Source organism: Neodiprion pinetum, chromosome 7 (assembly GCF_021155775.2).
Source record: "Neodiprion pinetum isolate iyNeoPine1 chromosome 7, iyNeoPine1.2, whole genome shotgun sequence".
In the NCBI taxonomy this organism is placed as follows: domain Eukaryota; kingdom Metazoa; phylum Arthropoda; class Insecta; order Hymenoptera; family Diprionidae; genus Neodiprion; species Neodiprion pinetum.
Genome location: NC_060238.1, coordinates 8,556,569 through 8,569,979, shown reverse-complemented (window position 1 = coordinate 8,569,979; position 13,411 = coordinate 8,556,569). Strand labels below are relative to the sequence as shown.

The following is a 13,411-nucleotide window of genomic DNA, read 5'->3' as shown; positions in this document are numbered from 1 at the left end:
ATCCAGGAAAAATCTCCACATAAACAAACTAGAACTGCTAGCAGCATTGTCTGAGTTAAAATGCTTCGCATCAGAAGTGAATGATTGCGAACTATCACTTACAATTAGAATCGACAACACGACAGCAATTGCCTATATTAACAAAGTGGAGGAAGTCCAATACCCACAAATAAATGACCTAGTCCGTAAATTATGGCAATAGTGCGAATCAAAATAAATATGGGTTTACGCTTCATTACCTTCAGGTGAAACCGTAGACATAGACAGAAAATGCCGACGTTTAAAAATAGACACCGAAAGGAAACTACCAGGCTGGGCTTAGAAAGCAATCACTAATAACTTCGTCGCTGCATCAATCGACTTGTTTACATTAGGAAACAATACAAAAACAAAACTCTTCTACTCAGGGCATGAAGACCCAGATGCTTAAATAATGGATCCATTTACTATCCCGTGTCAGGACTGATGTTTTTATGCACTACCAACTTTTTCAATGATATTCAAAACATTAAGAAAAATACAACTAGACAAAGCAGAGGGAATTATGGTAGTTCTCCTATGAACTACATAGCCATAGTACCTCATCTTCAAAATACTACTCATTGAAACACCACTGAAATTCAAATCTCTAACATCATTGGTATCTTGTTCCTTTAGATCAATACACCAGCCACTAGCCGAGAACCTTATCCTGTGTACAAGATAGCCTATTCCACGCATAAATCAATAGGTGTTATTGTCATTTCAGAACGCTCTTAGCTGTAAGTATCAGGCATAATCCATCCTACTTGTTATGCATCAACACAATTTGTTTAATACAAATAGTCTTTTCTTAATCTATATATTGTTTTACGGTTGGTACTTCCGTGGAAGATAAATCACAAGTCAGGTCAAGCCATCTAGAAAAGGCAAAAGTCCCACACCTGGCAAGGTAATGCTGCGCTGAAGGAACTACGACCCTAAACAATAAAGAAATATCGAACAATGACTAAATAAGTAAAGAGCCAGTCGTACAAGACTTCCAGCGTGGGTTTTTTACTTCTTAATTATTCTCGGGTTTTACCCGTTTACAGAACTTGGCTGCCAGAGGCGGACCCTGTCTGGACTTCACGTACGCAAAGATGCAAAAGAGTCGCGTATTGTTTAAGTTTAAGACATACCTGAATGCTGCCACTTCCATCCTACATAAAAGATTTTCACTCCTATCACAAATACTTCCGGTATAAGTTCTTGACCAATTCCAAATTCCCACCAGTTACAATAATCGACCAATGTGATAAATAAACGAATCAACAAGCTCCTACACCCTCCACATATCTGTAAATCCTCCAAATTCCTTCTTCGATAGTCAACCAAAAGGACAACACCTAACAATCTCAAGTCTTGACCAAATATCTCAACCTGATTGACCATCAAGTCAACTACTCATTGATCCGTCTAACAAATAACTATTTCGCACTCTGACAAATTCAACAAACTAACTAACAGATAATATGAACATCATTACAATACCGATTTAAATATATGAACAACGAATTATACAACTTGTAATCTTGTAACCAAATATCTTATATCCAACGTGTAAATAAATAGTTAGATTTTCCAAAAATCGATTGAACGGATAATCCCCAATTAAATACACTCAATCCACTAAAATACCGCGAGGATACCCTTACAGAAAAACCCCCAATTTTACCCCCAAAACAACCCCCAAAATAACCCTCAACCTCTAACGGGTAAATTCGTACCCCTTAATTCAGAGTTCACCTCAAAGTCGAAGGTTTACTCCCAAGTCGAGGGTTTACTCCCAAGTTGAGGGCTTACCTCTTAAGTGAGGGTTAACCACCAAGTCAAGGGTGTACCTCCAAGTTGAGGGTGAACCTCCCAATCGAGGATTCACTTTGAAAGAATTCTCGAGTAAAGAGCTTATTATGTCATTTTATTGGGGTTATAGATGTAACGGTATTACAAAAGTGCATCGCACACCATTAGTAAATACAATAGAAACTGACTAATCAAGAAGTTGTCTGGTTATTTCTCATTTGATATCTTGAGGCAATCATATACATTTATTACACATGAATTTGGATATTCATTTTTATCACTGAATGCCACGAAAATTATATATTAACATTATTAAATTCTTGTATATCTATACGAATTCGCGTTTAATATAGAAGGAGGGTAAAATGTATCCACACGTAGAAAAATAATCGTTAATAAAATTTTATGTTATGCGTACAGATACAATGTATATACACTATATGAAAATATATAAAATATTCAGATTCGATAATTTTCAGATAATTTCCAAGAACTATCATATAAAAAATCACTGAGAAAATCAAAGAGGATCAATGTTTTTGATTCACCGAGTTGACGTAGGAATCCCCATATATAGTGTATTTTATGATTTCTAATTTCAGCCCTGAAAAAACTAAGTAGTATTCTTTTGGAGCGTTGCATAATGACATGCAGGGTACGTCAAATACAATATCAATAGTGCTCCTTATACTATATGATGCGATGGCTTAATTCCAGTGAGCTGCTCGAAAGTTGAATTCAAATTAAATCATTGGTTTTGCTATAAATAATCTATAGATAGATCGTTTCAGATGTTATTTAATGGAACTTCAACGAGTATCATAAGAATTACCTTGGAAATTTCACGGGTTATGTTACCCTGCAATGGAATCAAGGGTTCACCGCCAATATTTTACATATTATATTTTCGCGTTGACACCCAAATTTCAGAGTTTACCATCAAGAAGAGTTAGGTGTATCCCTTGGGGTTGCAGGGGACAATCCCCGCAATGTTGATAGTTCACCCTCACATTTACCAACAGTTAAATTTTGGAGATATGAATTACCCGCATCGTTGAAGGTGTACCTTCATGTTTTGGGGATTGAATCTTCAATTGTTAGGAATTGACCTTTATCGTTACGGGTTTACCTTCAACGTTGGAGGTGTACCTTCAACGTTAAGGCTTCACCTTCAACATTTAGGGTTCACCTTCAACACTTGGGAATGAACCTTCAATTGTTGAGGGTTAATCTCCATCTGTTAGAGATAAACCTTCCATTAATGATGGTTTACCTTTAATTTTTGGGGGTGAACCCCTAAATTTAGGGGTTTATCCGCAACTTTCAGGGTGAAGCCCCAAATTTTGAGGCTTACCCGCAAAAATTGAGGGTTTTTTTTCGTGAGGGTAATGACTTGTTAGATTGACACGTATTCTAAGGTTAGATTCGACGGTCACAGGTTGTGTAATGTTTATTATGATTGAGTTTGTTTCGCGTTCAGCCGACTATGGCGCTGTAAGTTTTTTTGCGTTGCCAACATAACTGTCTAGTGTAAAAAATTAGCTGTCTCAGATTCATTGTCCCCAAGTGTACCATCCAGATGTGTGCAGTCCTTTGTCGCTCGAATCAGTGAAATTTGATCGGATCATAAAATATTTCATTTCCTTCAAATATCATGTACGATTCTGCAATAACTTTTTTTTCTCTAAAAAAAAAAGTCCATAATGGAAATCCAGAGTAACTGAAAACAAACACACATATGGGCCATTCCAAGTCAACTCGACCAATGATTTGCCTGAAGCATTTTGATTTGTTTCAGGATTTTTATATGATTCTCCAATAGCAAAAAAGGATTCCTTAATTTTTTCATATTTTTTTCTACAAGTGTTAATTTTTAGTGATTATTCAAACCAATCTCATCGTTGGCATTTTTCGAAAATTTCAAAATCTTATTTTTCATTTCGAGTATTCCGACAGCAACCTATAATGTGGTGTTACATGGGGATGAGCGTGTGCTGAGCGGTGGTGTTTGATGATTATGAATGATCAAAGATGCTCCCACGTAACGACAATGAATAAAAATTAAAACTGAGAAAGACTTACCTCTCGATAAGCCAGTAATGTGGGTACGTTGTTGCCTAGTCTTATACAGGTCTGTGAGAGTTGTTTAAATGGTTGAGGCTGATTTATAATGAAATGGGATAGGTTATCGTTCAAAATAAATGGTTGAATATGATTTTGATTGGTAGAAGATAAAGTATATTCTTCAAACAATTAATTATGAAATGAATCAATGATATAAAAGAAAAACCAAAAATGGTATAATCATAAAATGTCTGAATTTAAACATAGATAACGTCGACGGACGAATTCATATTCAAATACAGAGAAGCTGTAGAACTAGTTGAATTCGATCGTTTACGCTTCTTTCAAAATGTAGGGTTATTTTAATGATATATGAATAGTATACCGGGACAATCTCTTGAAACTATACATACAATGCGCATGCGCGAGATTTATCGGCTGCTCGGGCAGGCTGGCCACTCCGAGTTTCTGCTGTCAAACTCTGTTTCTGACGGCGCGGCGGCGATGTAGTTCATACGAATTTTTGAGGTTAGAATCTCAAACAGTCGAGGTAGTGACTCGGAAAGGTGATGCTAATGCTCTTTGAAAATTGGCTTCATTCGATTGAAATGAGAAATCTGTTTAAATTTTGAGTGCTCGGAAGAAACGCAGCAGGTTGGTGGTAACACTTTATTTGATCACTTTTATTATTTCTTACATTAGAAATAACAATGAAATTTTTTTCTTTCAACAGGTGATACGGTCAAAATAATTACATCTCTAATGTTTACTGTTATCTGCCTGTTCAATTTATCACACGTACAAAGATCATCGCCACTTCCAAGCAACTGAGCGACTTTCTCACTCTCTTGTGATTTCAGGTGGTAATATTGAATGAATAAGAAGTTTCTTCTCTACATGCACGATGTATAAGGAGACTTTAATGTGTAGATGTTGTGTTTACCCTTTTTGAATACTTGCTTCCGATGACAAGCCCGTAAGACAATAAACGTTGCTTTTACTTACCTACCATCTGTTTGTCCAGACTCCCACTTGTTAATGACATTTCGCATTGAATTTAAGATTTTTTCTTTCAATAAATAACATCCAATTTCTGTATCATTTGATATTTGCTTTTTCGTTCAATTATTTATTGCGTAGGTTGAATATTTTCCGATATCGACCACGGTATTGCTGTACGATACTATTCTTCTGTGACAATTCACGCTACTTCAAAATAAATAGCAACATAACCTCAATCCACGGCTTTACGCGCGAGAGATTTACAGCTTTTGTTTCATTTCGTGTACGTTGGCGCCCTGCCCAGCAGACGAAAACATCGCCGCGGGGCGATTTCAGCGACCAATGAAATTGAATTATTTGGCGCATGCGCATTGTATGTATAGTTTCAAGAGATTGTCCCGGTATAACTAAACATAATGCTCGTCAAAAACATCTATCCTGAACGACTATTATTTCTACTTCTGGTCGGTTATTATTAAGATGGTATCTCTCTGTTTAGATTAAACGTAACTTATGTTACCAATCCAATTCTACGCTACGGATCAGTCGATCCGTAGAATCATATCTGTTATTTAGCTCTGATTTGAACCTGCAAAAATATGGTTTGGGGGCCGAGCTGAAGAGAGGAGAGTGTCCTCTGAAATGCCAAGGTTATTATCTGCAGCTAGGTGCCAATTCTATCTTGCTGAATTTTGCTATGAAACTCTATGAGAAAACCTATATTGATATTCTCAGAAAACAGTACTGAATGTTCGACAGTGACTAGTGAAGCTTGCCACTTGTTTTTGTTCAATAAGATGTTATGCAAAATTTGGAATGATGTTGAAGAAGACTACTCGAATTAACTTATCTTTAGATGCGAAGTTCGGCGAGATTGAGAGCCGTCGGTCGTGTAGGTCGGTGTCCGTAGAATTCTGGGGGAGAGCCTCAACTCGAGATTGGAAGGGTTGATGAATCCGAACGATGATGAACGTTAGGCACTTTTCGTAATCACCAAATTTTCGAATTTACATTCTTTCAACAATATTCTTCTCGTAAAACAATGATTTGCACATCCGCATATCATTTATTAGACGGCCTTGCTTGTCTTACGTGGCTTCGCATCAGAAGCAAGAATTTCAGATGTAAACATTTCACCTACACATTATATTTTTACTTGAGCTTGAAGAGATGAAAATTCTTAATACGTCAGGCACTTAGCTTTGTGAATTTCGAATGATACTCTACTATCGAAAGCTACTGTTTGAAAAAGTCAATTTGGTTCACTCACGGTATATACATATATATATTTTGAAAATGATTTTAACGATTATTCGTTATTATTATAAGCACTTAATATTACCTGATTCAGTTTGAATCAGGGCCGAACTTGATTTACGAGAATCGAATATCATGAAAATTGCTATTCGCGAAATAATGAGATTTAGTAAAGAACAGTAAAGATTGGAACGTAGAAGATAGTGAGTCTTTTGCAGCTAACAGAATAACTGAATGCTCGGTTTTGACGAATTAGCGCGAGACTTTAGGCCGGTCACAACTAAGATTTTCCAACGCTACTCTTGCTCGAAAGGGCTAATCCAGGTAGACATCAACGCACTTCACGACTTGACAGACGAAAGACATGGCTTCTTGGGCCTGAGGGTCCAAGGAGCTGCAGTTGCAATAAGTTACAACGGTAATTAGCCAATGAAGTGCGAGGGCTACCTCCTGGTGCCGAAATCTACACGGTCAGCGTTACTTCGCGCTCTTCGATGGTGTTCCGACGTTTCTCAATCTCGTCGCTTACACGTGCAAGATGTTGACAAAAAGTATCTTAAGATAATTCTCACGCATTCATCCACACATCTTAACAGATAAGCTATTTTAATTTGGTGGTTCCAAAGTTAGTGGTTTATCCTAATTATTGATGATAATTTTGTCTCAAAAAGAGAGATGTTCTTAGGCTGAGCGCTGCTGATACTAATTCAGCAGTCTCTTGTCTCAGTTCTTGGTACCAGTTAGAAGAAACAAAGTTGAACCTTATACTAGGGATCGTTGCTGGTTTCTACGTGACTTTTGCCAGGAGGGGTGGAACTCGCCGGTTTAGGCAATACGATATTTTAATGCTATCTACGGCTGTAGCTTTCGTTACAGCGTTGAAAGGGAATTTTGAAAAACACTTCACGTATTGAGAGTCCTAGTTATATCGTGATTTCGAAAAAAGGCACGCCCAAGTAATGCACCGGATGTAACAGTGGCGACTTTTTTAAATTTATTGAACACTTCAAACGTCTCAAACAAACCAAAAACCATATTTAAACGTACCAAAAATTTACTGAAAATTACCATATATTCTGTTTTCTCGCGCAAAAAGATTTAGAATTAGACACAGAATTTTAATATCAGTAAGCTACACGTCTGCCAATATTTTCTTTATATGCAGGGTGCCATAATTGACCACATGGACGCAACCGGTAACTTGAGCAAATGACTTATTAGAGTTATCTTCCAACATGTTTATAACTACCTGCACAGCGAATACTAGCTTTGGGCGTCTACCTCAAGTTTTTTCAGTGGAGAAACAATGTGAGTAGTGCAATATAGGGTGGGAGCCCATTATCCGAAAGTCTACGTCATCAAACATCTAGATACTTCATAATACTTTATTTGGAAGGATATAATACTAAAGAATATTGAGCCATTGGTCGGCCAAAGCATATCCTGCCGGGATATCCTTAATTAAGGTAATTTACCTGGCGTAAACAGGTATTTCACCTATGTTACGACCCATCCGGCTGAAATTTAAACAGAAATATCAGGTATTTGAAACTATTTTGATTTGCCTTGCTTCACCCTGGCGGAAGTGCTCGGCTGACCACCCTAAAAAGGTGTATTTTCAGTATCGCACCTGCGTCATCGAACATCCGGTTTTTTTTTTCTTTTTTATTGTAAGGTTCTAGCCGTCTACTATACAAATTCTTTGGTCCGCCTAAGTAAAAACTGGCACACATACATGCGTGGCAGACCAGATTTACAGGACTATTTGCCTTATCAAGAATTTCAATTGAAATACTGTTCATCATGCAATATCAAAATGTAATATAAATGCAATATTGTCATGCAATCCAAGTAATAAAAGAACATCATGTGTTGTGTGAAATTTATTGTTCACCATAATAACAAGTTAGCGTGAAATAATAATAGGTACGAGAAAATATACATTACAGTATTAAAATTAAAATAACAGTATTATAAAATATGCAATGTGTGATAAACAAGGAGAAACGAGAAAATACAGTATTGTGCAATTATCATTTAAAACTAATATGCCTTACTTATTCGTTGGTATCGGAATTGTAAATATCTACAGAACATTTTGAATCTTCATCTTCGTCTAATTCAGCTTCACTTCATTCCTTACCATCTATAATTACATTACCAACACGTAACGGTGTTGGCATTCCTTTACACCACAATAGTGTAAGTTAATTATTTTTTAAACACCAACCATAATCTGATGGAGAAAGATGAACGGATCGCGGATTGGTAGCATTTTGCCACATCTTATTGACAAGAATGGTTCGTAACATTTTTTGTTCCAAGGATCGCCAGCAAGAAGGGATGAGACTTGAATTCAAGTTTTTCAAATTGTGTATAAAATTTTTGTCTTTAGTTGTGAAAGCATGAAATCACTGGAACATTTGGTCTGCCACGCATGTACGCCATTTTTACTTAGGCAGACCAAAATATTTTTATAGTAGACGTTTACAACCTTACAATAAAAAAGAAAAGAAAAACGGATGTTCGATGACATAGGTGAGATACTGAAAGTACACCCCTTTAGGGTAATCAGCCGAGCACTTCCGCCAAAGTGTAGCAAGAAAGACCAAAATAGTTTCCAATATCTGATATATCTGTATAAATTCCATCCGGATGTTTCGTAACGTAGGTGACGTAGGTACTTTCATTAAGGATATCTCGCCAGGATATTCTGAGGCCGGCAACGGTTCAATATTCTTTAGTATATATCCTTCGAGATAAAGTGTTAATTAACCGGACGTTTGATGACGTAGACTTTCGGTCAGTGGAAACCCATCTTAATAGATCGAAAGGCAGATTTGAGCACATAATACATAGTATCCTGCCTCTTTCAAAACTTGGAGGGTGGTAATTCAAAAGTACAGCCATGTGTAACCTTGATCTTCGGCCTCGTCAATTCGTATTATTGTTAACCACAGTACCTATCCGGGAAAAACGTTCTTATATGATCAGATAAATTTACATGAAATTATATCTGAAAAACGTGCGATCAAATTATAAAAAATTATATCCTCTGTAATAAGCATCCTTTTACAAAGACAGCATCTATTATCAGAGCGAGATTAAGTTATCATGTACAATTTTTCAGTCAGTTCCAGATACACGCGTATCTCGACCTGCACACGCTGATTGACGAGCACAAACTTCCACGTTCAATCAAGTAATTCAAATATCGGCTAAAATTTGGCATTCTATAGGGAGTGCCTCCATTAAGTTCACATGGATTGGAAATTTTTGTATAACTCAACGCATGCTATATGTTTTGCGAATCATTGTGTCAACAACATTCATGGTTTGATATGTTCTTCGATTTATAACTATTGTTTGGAAAATTTATGGAATATACAATGCTCTATTTTATGTAACCTGTTGCCACATAAAAATGATGGGTAACGGCATAACGGGCTATATGGAAATAATAAAATCGATGTCGAAACTGGATAGAGTGACGAGAATTTCATGTCAATACAGTTTTCATCCGAATTTTCCATTAAACATACCTTTTCGGACCAAAAATATAAAAATCAATTCTTCTTATCAAGTATACATAGCTTCTTTGCAAGAATAAAGAAATCAACACGTATCATAATAAATTAGTGACACGATAAAAAATTCGAAGTTGACTATACTTAACAGGCATTTTGCAAATAATATTTTTAGCAAAGAATTGAATTGTATCATTATTGTTTTATGTAAGCATCATTACCTGACATAGAGCGTCTTGGCACAAGTTTAGACGTTTTCTCTAAACCAATGGTTATTGATGCTTGAAACACATATGCACATGTAGAAGTGATTTTTGTCTGCAGAATAAGAGAAAATAAAAAGGTATCCTTTGAACTTACGCTAGGTACGGAAAATACTGAAGTGTATTGCTAGTAAAAATTTTCTTACCGTACCATGCTTTCACGCGCACAATAACTTGAGAATAAGTATAGTCCAATTGTGACAGATGTCATAACGATAAACAAACCAGATTACCAAAAAATCCCATGATGAAACTCATTGATGGAGCAGTGTACAGAAAATTTACGCGGATTAGATTAAGGGGATTATGACGTTTTTGAAAATTTTGAAACTCAGAATTTCAATCCTGCCCTATGTGTTCGCTCCTTAAGTGACCCTCCTTCATTGTGGGCGTACCGCCCTACAACATGCTTTATTTTTTATCTCCTAAAAAGGTTCCAACTAACTCCAACCTTTACATTCGTCCCTGATTCTTTACGTTTCGTGTTGATTTCTTCTTTTTGTAAAGAAGAATGTAAGGCAACGAGGATTGATTTTAATAATTTCTTCACATCAAAATTATTTGCTCAATATTCATTTAGATATTTTTCGTCGATGAAAATTCGCCCCATGTTGATTGAGGGATGAAAATTTTGGCGATGTCGCTGGGTCTTTTTTTTTTTTTTTTAAATTCAAAACGAACCATTAGAATCAAAAATAATATATTTTAGGAATTTTCGATTTCGTATAATATTTCCTGACAGTTTAGGACAGTAGTGCGGAGTATTTTGTACAAAAAATTTGGACGCAATCAAATACTTAACGTTGCAGCAATTTTATTTAAAAAGTCGACTACTTCTGATTTTCTGAAATTTTAAATTATTTGTCAATCAAAATAAATGAGTGCAAAACCAAATAATTGCTTTTTCACATACTTTAATGTTGCAAAAAATAAAAAAAAAAATTTAGTCGAAGCCGAGAGTCGAAAATCCGAACCCTTTAAACTTGAGCGTGAATCATCCATATAGTGTACATAGCAAGCATCACCTTATTTTAATAATTGGTATTTGCTTCTATTGAAGTGCCTTGTTTCAAATATTTGAAAAATGTTTGCGAAGTTTGACACATTGAGACAGTATTTTTGATTCCTAGAATTGTAAATATTGGATGTGATAATATATCATTTACATTGTCATTCTATAAATGTGCCTTTTCTAATCCACATTGTATTTCAGTTAGCAAAGAATTTCAGTTCGGAAATAAATGGTTGGAATCAAATTGTTCTGAAAACATTTTTTCCGTGCACCGAAAATATGTATTTCAAAAGTCTTCCCAAAGGAAGTTGTTGCTGCAAATGTTTATGAAGCAAATTAATGAAAAATTAAGTTCTTTGATTCGTGACTTTGATCATTTTTTTTTCTTTCTGCTACCGACAATGCTAATCGAATGAATAGGTTTCATTTTACAGCAAAGATGTTTGATCCAAACTCGTAACGTGAAACTCCACGTATCTGTCATTTATTAATCAACGCTCTGATCTTAGAGCTAGAGTAATTTTCGAAACAGATACTCGAAACTAATGTAAGTGGTGCACTGACCGATTGGACCAAAAATATATTTTCAATATCCGTAATGGAAATGTATGTAAACATAATGTGACTTAGGATAATTTTTATGGAACACCACTTGCCACTTAAAATTTGCTATAGATTAGTTTAAACTGTGAAACCATCATGTTTAAAGGATAGATTTGAAGATACAATTGGTTCAAAAAATTGTGAAAGTTTATATGTTCAAAATAATATCCTTCATAAGCAGCGAATTTAGTGAAATCTTGTTTTCACGTTTTGAGCCAACAACTTCAAGCTGTAATTGCATAGCTTATAATAACCGTATCGGAACTTGTAAGTGCGATTTTTAAAACTGAGATTGTGTACATTTTAATGGTGTATCAACTTCTATTGATACAGCAAAATCTTCAAGTGCTAGCTACGAATAACGTAACAATGATTGTACTGCGAAAATGCGAAATTTATCAATCTTTAAACATCTATAAATGCTGAACAAATGATCTTTTTGAGTCCCGATTTTAGAAGTTTGTAGGTGAAAGTTGAATCTTTGTAAACACATTTTGGTTAATTCTTTCTTAAATCAAAAATTCACTTCATTAATTATTTCCAGCTTTAATCGCTTCTCAAAATCAAATATCTCGTGTAATAATAAAAGAAATTCTCGTAAAGTTACATTAAATTTTCATCCAGCTCATCAGATTTTTGAAAATAAGCGTATTGAAAACAGCTAGTATAATCACGTTTCACGTGAAGACGAAGCGTCTCATGTCCATAGATGCGGCAGTAATTATAAATCGTCAACTAATATCGTTTAAGTATCATAACCATAGTAGAAATAGCAATTTATTCTGATTTTTATTTTGCAGGAATAAATTATTGCTATGATTCAACTATCACACAATGAAGAAACCGCTAGTATTGTGTCTTGTATAAAATTTTACAAATTTATCTCTCAAATGTTCAAACCCAAGAAATTTCGGATTATTTCAAATAATACCCTGTCTACTAGCCTGCAGTTGTCTCAACTGCTATAGAATTTTAAATTACGTTGATTCTAATAATTTTAATTGACCACTTTTGCACAAGAGCCAGTGGTAAATGTGTCTATAGTTAATTCACATCTTACGATAAGAGCAATGACATTCGTTCTATGCATAAAAACTGTATAATTCACTTATGTTGAGTAGAAAAATTTATAAAGTTACTCACAAAACACACTATTTTGATTTCACGAAGTAATCTTTTGCGTTATTTGAAGAGAAGTACCCAATTTTCTTTCTTGTCGTCGATATTTGTCACTGTCAGTAGGGCGAAAATTATAATAATGCGTATTATGAGTCGATTGGGTGCGTTGCACTGCGTGTCCGACAGAAGACTGGTTCCGTTGCGTAAGATTGTAAGGCTGCGAGGAGAAATATGAGTAGCCTTTTTTACTGCGACCGATCGAGGATACCTTACATGTTCCACGAGTGTATGATGTCATAAAATCGATATTGTCGAAAAGAGAAGAGAAATAATGGACGAATAACCATAAATTCTAGTATATTAAGACCAAGTAACATAATTTTTTTTTTCAATTCAATCCATTCCCTATTATGCATTAACTGATTAATCGTGTTCAATTTCCAAACTGTTCAGCTCATGATCAAGACATGGGCAGCACGCTTGACATCGTGTTCGAAATCGCGAGCTGTGCTTGAATTATTCAGCAAATTCCTCGAGAAACTTATTGATATAAATATATCCGTCCTTTCACATGTACTCGACTGTCGGTTTGTCTGGTGTATTCTGAATTCACTTGAACAATACGCCGTCGTTGACGACGTCGAATACGACGTTACAGTCTTTTAATTCCCAAACAAGATTCGATATTGAATTAAAATTTGCGTTTTTGTTTCACAAAATCGCGAACTCATTGGAACTGA

At 35.4% G+C, this 13,411-nt stretch overlaps 1 protein-coding gene across 1 annotated transcript in view; it reads right to left on the bottom strand.

Annotated features, from left to right (window-relative positions):
• The window catches only part of LOC124222690 (peroxidase), a 105,584-nt gene extending 92,692 nt beyond the window's left edge, over window positions 1–12,892 (bottom strand). The window contains exon 1 of the mRNA XM_046633919.2: window positions 12,696–12,892. The gene's annotated coding sequence lies outside the window, so the exon portion shown is untranslated. The remainder of the gene's footprint in view (window positions 1–12,695) is intronic.
• Between the last annotated feature and the right edge of the window lie 519 nt (window positions 12,893–13,411).